A 9,478-nucleotide genomic window follows, 5' to 3' on the forward strand; every position below is an offset into this window, starting at 1 on the left:
CTCTAAAAATTAGTGAAAGCATCCTCTTGGTTTCTCAAGAATAGAAAACCTAGAAACAAATGGGCACATATTGTTCACTGCTGTCTTCAAAGGGATGTGCTAAAGGCAGTGTGTATTCTAGAAGACTTTTAATTTCCACTGTTTACTTTCTTTCACGTGCACCAAACTGTTTGATGAGGGAGCACAATCAGGGAATCCGGCACAACTTCCTCCACAAAGCATTTATCTCATGACTGAAGTGGAGTTTTCTAATAGAATCTTCCAAGCCAGAGAAAGTGCATCCAAGTTTTGTATTCCAGGGTAACCGCAAGGGCATACTCCACCCAAGATGCTTCAGTGTTGTCCTGGATGAGGCCCCAGTGCTGTTTATTGTGCACAGGAAAAGCACATTTCTTCAGAGCAGCCAGCACTGAACGCATTTCACAAGAGCACAATTTACAGCACCCAAAACAAAATACCAAGTAGGAGTCTTCTGGAGCCAGACCCTTAGCAGAAGCCCCTTGTACAATTCAGTAAATACCATTCTTTTTCACTTGCAGTCATAAACATTTGCTGTTCCAGCCCAATGAGAGGTGAAATCAGCCCTACTCAAGGCACTGATGTGGTCCCAGAATGGTGTGGCTTGCACTGCACCCAATCCTCCACATTCACCTTGTTTCTGCTCCTCACCAACATGCACAGGTCCAGAGAAGCCTCAGCAAAGCCCCCTCAGCTCAGCCCCATTAAGCATCTACTGGGGGGAACAAGTCCTACAGATTTCCCTGCAGCATCAGGAAGTCTATAAGCTTTTCCTGCAGGGCAAGAGATGAGGCCTCCCAAAGCAGATAACCAACACTAGGAGCGAGGTGGCCACTCTAGGACAATGTTGTAACACCCCAGTAGAGGGCTTACAAACTTCACAGCTTCCTCTGTGAAGTTCCCATTTTCCTTGCCCCCCAAGAATACAAGCTTTACAAACTCAGCTCGAAGGGCTCTGCCCAGGAAAAGAGGCTCTCCCACAGATCTCCCTCCGGAAGACAGTAAGTTGAACAAACACACCCCACTAGATTAGATACCCTACTAACTGGCCGCTTAGGGAGGTATCTCTCTCCAGAACCCCCTTCTTTATACAGAGGTGTTCCTTCAGTTACCCATGGCTGAACAAAACAGATCTTTCAATAGTGGCCAGATTTACTGAAAAAAGTAAGGCTACGGACATTACTGGCAAACTAAGCCCAAAGTCAACGTTCTAAGGGAAATTCCCCAAACGTTTTCTTCAGCTAGAAGACCTTATGCAAAGCTATACTTGATTTACTTCTTGGCTGGTATAAAAAATGTTTGGCATTCGACTAGGCATTCTTCTTCCCATCTCTTCCACATGTAATTCAAACATTCATACTGGATAGCATTTACTTAATAAAAATCTGCCATCTGCTTCTCTTAGCGGGTTCGTTCCATTCGTATTAAAAAGAAAACATGGCAGAAGGGAAATTTCAGCAGTAAAACAGGCCAGCAAGAAATTGTTTGTTTTTTTTTTTAACATGCCTTGCTGAGCAAAGGAAATATTAGAGGTGCACAGTACTTGAGAATACAGTTATCACATAAAACTAAGAAATTACAAATAGATTTGCTGGGTGAATACATTTCTTATGGTTTCAGATCAACTGAAACTGATTTTGAGAAGTTGAATACAAAACAGCGTGCCCAGAGAGAGAAAAAGAGATTCAAAGAAGCGTCTGGTGCATGCTGAAGGAGGGATACAAAGTTAGGTTCTTGATTTTAAAATGTCATCTCCTAGCAAAACGTAACTAGATTCTGAAGGTTTAAGCTCTCCTTTCAAAATTTGTTTTTCTGGTGACCTCATCCAGATACATCCTGCTGTGCTTCATCAGCCTATCACCAAGTCCTGCTGACACACTGAAGCAACTGCCGAAGAAAAACTTGCATTATACAATCTTTTGCTTAATTCTGCACTCAAGTATTTCATGGGTGATCGTACCAAAATCTCCTCTATTGCAAAATACTGTTCACAAATTAAAAAAGAATGAGTTACGTGTGCAAGAGAAACAGCACAACAGCTGAACTACTTAAGCCCTTCAGCAAAAAAAGAATGGCTTGGTGATGAACTGCTTCCAGCCCCTTTTTGAAAATGCCTTTTTTCTTTCTGTTTTTAAGTAACGTAGTCCAAGAACAGCCCTGACTGCTCCAAAAATTATCTTTACATGGAACCTGAAGTTTATAAAAAACAACCAACAACCTGAGTAGAGGGTCAAACGGAGTGTGAATTAGCAGGACTGCGACCATCAGCACATGTGCACAGTTTGGTATGAAGCACAGAGGGCCAACCACATCCTGGGTTGCATCAAGTGCGACCAGCAGGTCAAAGACAAAACTGGAAGAGGGTAGATTTAGACTAGATACTAGGAAGAAACTCTTCACTGTGAGGGTGGTGAGACACTGGAACAGGTTGCCTGGAAAGGTTGTGGATACTCCCTCCCTGGAGGCATTCATGGCCAGGCTGGATGGGGCTTTGAGCAATCTGGTGTAGAGAGAGGTGTCCCTGCCTGTAGCAGTGGGTTGGACCAACATCATCTTAAAGGCTCTTTCCAACCCAACCATTCCATGATTCTATGAAGCACAGAAAAACTGAGATCTGTGCTCCTGTGTAGATCTCCCATTAGAGCTGAAGTGCTTCATGGCTCCTGCAGGGCAAGTCCCTTGTTCAGACAATGCTTCCAGATTCCTTTGGATGAGAAAAATAGTTTTGCCCCAAGCAAGCATTACACAAATGGCACATTAAACAATATATAGACCAGAATATATTATTTGAAAGTAACCTCATCAAATCCTAAATGTTTTACAAAATGTGAGGCTTGTAGAGGCAGCTTTGTTTTTCCTTGAAACATTCCCAAAATTGCCTCTCTCCGTCTAATGGAGAAATTTAGGAATTTAACAGGAGAAACCTTCCTACAAGGAAAGTTTCCTGCTGCATAAACACGAGGACACCAACAAGACAAGCTTAAGCACAGAAAAAGTGGCAGTGTCTTTTACCAACACAAGTACAGGATTGTTTTACGTGAGAAGTGACAACAAGGCAAGGTTTTGGAGTCACTCAAAGTAATCTCAGGGGAAAGAGACATCTGATGAAAAAAAAACAAAAACAACAACAACAAAAAAGCCAACTACAGCGTGTGTCGATCTCCCAATAGGGAACTTTTCTCCAAGTTTGACATAGCTGAAAAAGGGCAGCCAGCAAGATCAGGGTTTCTTACATCATCTGGAAAAAGCTCAACGCCTTACACATCTCTTTTCAGTATGCTTGCAGAACCGGGCCACAAACTGCTACACACACAGCCTAACATGTTAGGGCAGGGAAAAACAGATTCTCGGTTACAGCTCGCTGATCCCAAGCTCACTGAATTCATGGAAAAGATCCCACTGACTTCAGTAGACAGTGAACGATATCTCATCTCTGTTTTTGGCCAGATGCTAATTTCCAAAGAGTCCCTCCAAGCTCTGGATGATCCAAGACTCAACTCTTACCTACAAGGAAACACACAGCCTATGCTCACAGCACGTTTAGCAGCTGAAATACCAAGTTTTGTGTGCGGAATACACATCTATCTTCAGGGGGGCTTAGCGCTTTTAAAGAAAAAGCTCAAATTGTCTGAGAAGTCTTTGGGAATTCCTTCCTTTTTAATTTAGGAAGGTGTTGTGTGGCTGACACTAGCAACAGAACTCGTATTTATGAAGTGCCCTCGTGCTGCCCTGAGAAATTTGCTGTTCCCTTCCACGAAAATTGGCGCTCCCTATCATGAGAACATAATCCCCCAGGACAGGAGAAGCAGGCCTCTTCCCTGCTCTCCTCTGCAAACAGATGTGTGCATGTTCCCAGCTCTGTAAGTCACGGCTGCCTTTTGGCAAGGAACGCCAGCAGCTGCACATCTGCAGAGGGGAAGAGCTTTCAGCAGAAAATAGAGGGGGATCTGATCCTCCCCCGCCCACAAAGCAAGCTCAGCGTTTGTTCCTCTCCAGATGACACCCTGATGGGTTGATTTAATCATTTGCACATGCATGCCTATTCACAGTGCCAGCAAAATACCAGGGCAGTGAAAGCATCTCACCTGAACTGCTCGCAGGACTGTGCCTCGTCAGCAAGAGCTTGGCAAGGAGTCTCACAGGATATGAAGAGGAAAGTGCTGTTCAAGGATATCACCAAAATGATCCAACAGAATACAACTGTGTGTGTGAGACCGTTTGTGATGAGGGAAGCACCTAGGCAGGTGTTTAATTATAAGTGTATGCTCAAAGCCCACTGTCTTCAATTAGATGTGAGGCTGTGTTGCACACAGTCCTGCTCTGACTTCCCACAGAGAAACAATGCACTGGAAGCCAAAGATCTGTGCTGGAAGGATGGAAGCTTGTACACAGACCTACACGTCTGCCTAAATGACTTAACAAATGGGGGGCATCCACAGAATATTTAAATGTGGAAGGATCACAGAAACACTTCACCACATTTATTCCTGAAGGGAAAATTAGTTAAAACCTGGAGTACCCAGCCATTTAAAACAATTCTGGCTATAAACACCAGTAAATCCATGTCCTCTGAAACAGCCTTTCCAGTGGGCTGCCAGTCCCCAGAAGGGATTCTTCTGAGTGCTTCCCCAAGGTCTTCCACCATGCAGTCTTCTACACAGACACCTAACTAAGACAAAACCCGAACCAGATCGGCACCTCCAATTGTTCAACAAATCCAATTACACACTGTGATACCTGATGAGGATAACTGGGGATGGCTGCAAGCATCTGTGCACAGAGCCTATCTTACTACCACCTCCAAACCAGATTGATAGCTCTCTGCTGAAAGGAGCAAGACCCGTGAAACAAACCTCCATCAGCATTAGCTGTATTGACTAACAAAGGAGCCCAGACTTGCTTCATTTAAGGATGGCATGGTTAAAAATAGAGTAATGCCCCTCTGACTGCCCATGCAGCAGTATCTGCCTTACTACTGCCAGAGCACAGCCCTAGCCAGAATTCACGGATCCCACTTCAGGCACTGCAGAGCCAAACAACATCTAATGTAGTTGCCCAGATCCTTCCTTTTGCCTTCTACTCTCATCTTCTGTCACACATCCAGGAATCACCTGTGTCCATGCCCAAGCGTCAGCAATGAGTGAAGCACCCAGGGGCTGCTCTCTGTGTAGGTCACTGCCTTTATTTCAACCCCTCTGCTCCTGGGCCCCATTGCCTCTCGCCCCTCCCTGCTCTCTCTCTGCTCACGAGGACAGAGTTTCCATCCTGGCTGTGGGCCAGCATACGTACAGGCAAAGGCAGCGCTCAGGAAAAGCCATCTTCTGCTCCCTTTTGGTGCATGAACACTGCCCGTCCACACCTCAGAAGGACCTTGCTGCAACACAGAGGGCCCAGGGATCTGCCCTGGTCCCATGTGAGCTGGTGCACGACCCAGGAGTTACGCATGGGATGGCAGACATGGACATATCTCTTCTAACTTGCTCCTTCAGTCTTATGACTACAGATACAGGGTGCCTTGACCCAGTTAGCTGGTGAAAGGGTGATAGGTTGGGTTAGATCTTCAGTAGGACTGGCCTAAGGGACTTCTGGTATTGTCTTGTTTAACAAAGTGATGGTGCCTTTCAGTGCCATACCAACAACAAAGACCTTGAAATGGCCCAGATCCAAAATCAATCATGGCATCTGCTGAAGTCAACACTGCAAAAGCATAGCCTGAAGCAAAGAACCTGGAGTTCAGTCATGCAGTATGCTGGGCTGACCATGGAAACAGAATGAAGGCAGTTCTATTTGGCCTATTTGGCTGAAACCACCAAGAATTACATTCATATTCACACATTTCAGCTTTTCCTTTTATTTCCAGTAGTTGGTAAAGCTGTTTAGAGGTGAAAAAGAAAAAACCTCTAAGTCCGATAAGCATTTTCCACAGTCTTTTCCAGAGTACTTCTTAGCAACAATTGAGAGAACCCTGCCCCTTTCCGGCCTTGTCTGAGTAAAACAATGCCCAGATGCAATGTTATTTAAGCCATGCCTAGATAAAACCAGGCTTGTTCATTTACTTTCAGAGCTCAAGTCTAACAAGGAATTTCCTCCTAGCTACATCCCACTCGCTTCTTCCCTGTGGAGTCTTCTCAGCCCTTAAGGAGCTGCCATGCAAGTTAATTAAAAGTCTTATTTCAGCATTTCCTTCGCAGTAGAGGCCTCTTCCAGCCAGCTCTTGGGATCCTGCCAACAGACATATCAGCCAGTAGTACTTAAATCCTTCCACTAAAAAATGCTTCCCTAAAGAGCTTATACCCCAGTTCTGGATGCCTAAGAGAGCTGATCATCAAAATCAAAGAACTTCTACAAGAGCTTATGAGTGGTTCTTCTCCATTCTCATGGACTTAAGTGCACTAAAGAGGCTTTTCTCCCCTTGGTTTGGCCCCCACTTAGAAAGGAGCAGCTTCAGCACAGGAAATAATGACAGGTGCTAGAAGAGAGAATTAACTGTTTTGGATGAAACATTTACTGAGGACCCAAAGAAAAGAACCCTTACCCGGCACTTCCGAAACGACCAGCATCCACCCATGCTTAACACTGGCTCTCATTGGAGAACACATGTAGGGCAAGGACTGCATTTGCCTGTGTTCCCAGAGCACAGAGCATAACAGAGGTTTAATTACAGTCCTGATAAATTGGTTGCTATGGCCAATATCCAGAGTAACTCATCACAAAGCTTCCACTGAGTTTAAGTTTAGATCACCCCTGAACATCACACGCACAGCCTTGTAGCTGATATGGTCTTTATCATCTCCTTGTCAAAAAGAAAACTTCTAACATAAAAACACCAGGCATGAGAGAAAGAGAAGCATACTGTAAACGCCTGACAAGGGATCTAAATGCTCTCCTTGTTTTTGGAGAACAACTAGCATCACGTGGTTCACTCTGCAGACAAAATGTCCTAAAAGATTTCCCAAGGCAGGGAGCTGGGAACACCACAGAAAGTAGCACTTCTGGACATGTAACTTGTGCTTGTCTGCAAGGAGGACTGTGCACAGGCTGATGAGTGGGACAGGGGACACGCCAGTGGCTCGCCCAGGCTCCTGCACACAACCTTCTAGCCCAAAAGCAGAGAGTGGTCCCAGCTGAGCTATAAATCTCTAGCCTGCTTTAAACATCCCGGGTTGCTCCAATGCCCTTTGTTTTCAGTGTTCTCTTCAAACCCACAACGAGGCACTGGGACATCTTGTCGCTGTCCTCTTAATTTCATCCTTACATTTTTCAGCTCCGTCCAAGTCTACCCCAAGGTGGTAAGTATCCAATCCCACATGCCAAAGCAGTTTGGATTACTTAAAAAACAAAAACAACCCAAATCCACAAACACTACACTGATGACAACAACCCAGAACACAGTGCAAGGGTCGAAGAAACGCATTCCTCCTCTGGCAGGATGCAGTAATGACTCCTTTCTGGCGGTTCAGAAATGGAGCCAGCATGCTTTATAGGACTTTGCTACCACAAATCAAGAAATGGGTTTTGATAAGGTAGCAATCAACAAACAAAAAAGCTTTTTAATCCACCAGTGCCTTCCCAGCAACATCTGCACAGCCCAAGCAAATGTTCCACAGAGATCCCTCCATTCCTCTCCACTGCCCCAAATGAGCTCTGTGCAGGAGATGCTTGTTGTTGCCCCTTGGCCAGGGAAAGGATGCCAGCAAACACTTCTGGGTTGGAATAGGGTCTGTACAGTTCGCTGACCTGGCCAGGAAATAAATCATGCCCTACTGAAACACCAGCACATGATGAAGCACTCCATGCTCAATGGCTATGACCCGCTCCTGTGGGGCTCACGCACAGCCCAGGGCACCCCAAGGCCTCACTGCTCCCAGACAGCCCCACCTCCACCAGCGACCACCAGGAGCAGCACCTCTGCACACGGTCCAGCTGCACCTTGTCCTGTGGACATTCCAGTCTGCTTCTCACCCCCCAGCCCACAGCAGCAGACGGTCTCTTGCTGTACAGTCTGCCTGCCGGCCCCCAGGTTCCATGCCTTCCCCATCAGCAGCGCTGCCCCATACCCAGTGGGAAGGCGCTTCTCTCCTGAGATGTCCTCGTGCATCCCAAGAGGGATAGAGGCACACGGGGTGTGGAAGCTCCTCTCAAATTAGAGAAGCAACAGAAAGGCGGGCTGTCCGGAGAGTAGAGCGGTACACAAAGCCAAGAGGATGGAGGGAACAGGACATCGCTAATACTACAGAGGGTTTGGCCACTTATCAGAGCAAGTTTTCCCCAAAGCCCAGCGAGCGCCCGTTCCTCACTTCCCCACCCTCGCTAAGATGGTGGAGGGCTTCGGCTCGGCCCTCCGGCTCCTGCCCCTCCTGCCCCGAAGGGGAACCACCGAGGGAAGAAAAGGCATTTCGGGTGACTTAGGGAAAACAACAACAACAACAAACGCAAAACTATCGATCTCCTGCGCGGGCAGCAGCGGCAGCTCGCTCGCACCCCGGGGCCGCCCACCCAGTCCCCTACCTTCCTCGGCGGCGGCGGGGGGCCGTGCCCCGGCATGGCGGCGGTGCCCGGCGCCGTGCTGGCGGCCTGCGGACGCGAGGCTGGAGGCTCCCCGCCCGCCCCGCCATGCAGCGCCGAGCCGCTGCCGCTGCCCCCGCCGCCGGCACCAGCCCCGAGCCCGGCCCCGGCCGCCCGCCCTCCGCCCCGAGCGCCGCCCCGACCCGCCCCCGCCGCGCCAACCGCGACGGGCAGAGCGGGCTGCGAGTTGCAGCGCGTGTTACGGAGTGTCCTGGGTTGGAACGGACCCCACTGAGATCATACAAGAAGAAAGAAAGGGCCGGCAGATTAAAAGGAAATGGGGCGCACGGGATAGTTTTCTGATTGCGAACAGAAATACCCAAAGGAAAGGAAAGTCCCTACTTGCTACCAGAGTGGCACCAGTTGCTCCCACAGATTCCCATTGCTGGAGGAACCTCTGGCAGCTTTAGAATGCTGATGTGCCCGGCAAGCCAGGGCGTCCTCGGGAATGGCTTCACAGAGCCACGGAATTGCAGGGGTTGGAAAGGACCTCTGGAGTTCATCATAGAGTCATAGAATGAAAAGAACCACAAGGATCATCGAGTTTCAACCCCCCAGCTATGTGCAGGGTCACCAACCAGCAGACCAGGCTGCCCAGAGCCACATCCAGCCTGGTCTTGAATGCCTCCAGGGATAGGGCATCCACAACCTCCTTGGGATAGGAGGTTCATCTAGTCCAAACCCGTGCTAAAGCATGTTCCCTACTGCAGATTCACAGGAGAGTGTCCAGATGCATTCTGAATATCTCTGGAGAAGCAGACTCCACGGCCTCTCTGGGCAGCCCATCCCAGTGCTCTGTCACCCATTCTATATTTGTAAGCATAAGGAAGATCCCCCCCTCAGCCTTCCCCTCTCCAGTTTGAACAGTCCCAGGGCTCTCAGCCATTCATCATAA

General features: G+C 47.9%; 1 protein-coding gene across 3 annotated transcripts in view; it reads right to left on the reverse strand.

The window, feature by feature from the left end:
- Positions 1-8,574, reverse strand: part of DENND2A (DENN domain containing 2A) — a 55,847-nt gene extending 47,273 nt beyond the window's left edge. The window contains exon 1 of one of the 3 annotated variants that reach the window (XM_042837773.1): positions 8,527-8,574. The gene's annotated coding sequence lies outside the window, so the exon portion shown is untranslated. The remainder of the gene's footprint in view (positions 1-8,526) is intronic. The other 2 variants (XM_042837772.1, XM_042837774.1) reach the window with 2 other exon arrangements.
- Positions 8,575-9,478: the final 904 nt, after the last annotated feature.

This window comes from Centrocercus urophasianus, unplaced genomic scaffold, assembly GCF_019232065.1.
Source record: "Centrocercus urophasianus isolate 14NV4802_14NV808 unplaced genomic scaffold, USGS_Curo_1.0 seq_73, whole genome shotgun sequence".
NCBI classification, from domain to species: domain Eukaryota; kingdom Metazoa; phylum Chordata; class Aves; order Galliformes; family Phasianidae; genus Centrocercus; species Centrocercus urophasianus.